The sequence below is a fragment of the Gekko japonicus genome, unplaced genomic scaffold (assembly GCF_001447785.1).
Source record: "Gekko japonicus isolate JY-2015 unplaced genomic scaffold, Gekko_japonicus_V1.1 scaffold1159, whole genome shotgun sequence".
NCBI lineage: Eukaryota > Metazoa > Chordata > Lepidosauria > Squamata > Gekkonidae > Gekko > Gekko japonicus.
In genome coordinates, this window is record NW_015160245.1 from 222,340 (window position 1) to 222,650 (window position 311).

Consider the following 311-nt stretch of genomic DNA (forward strand, 5'->3'; position numbering starts at 1 on the left):
CTTCTCTCCTTCCAGGGTTGCCAACCACTGGTTGCGAAACTAACAATTAATTAAGGAAATAGATGAATAAATATAAATAAATATAAATCATGTATGACTTAACATCACATAAGACTCCAAATATTTCTCAAATATGCACCAGTATTCAATACATGAAATACATGAACTGCAATAAATAGGCTGGAGCTTTAAAGAAATATCTAACATTTACTAGTGGACACTCCCAAAAGAAATACTTCGCAGACTCTAAGTTCACAATTTCAATGGACTGAAGAACATGGTCTTCAAATGTCCATAAAGCAAGTACATAA

The 311-nt window shown here is 32.5% G+C and overlaps 1 protein-coding gene across 1 annotated transcript in view; it reads right to left on the minus strand.

The window, feature by feature from the left end:
- The window catches only part of FUT8 (fucosyltransferase 8 (alpha (1,6) fucosyltransferase)), a 96,255-nt gene that overhangs the window by 83,606 nt on the left and 12,338 nt on the right, over positions 1–311 (minus strand). The gene's annotated exons all lie outside the window — the stretch shown is intronic.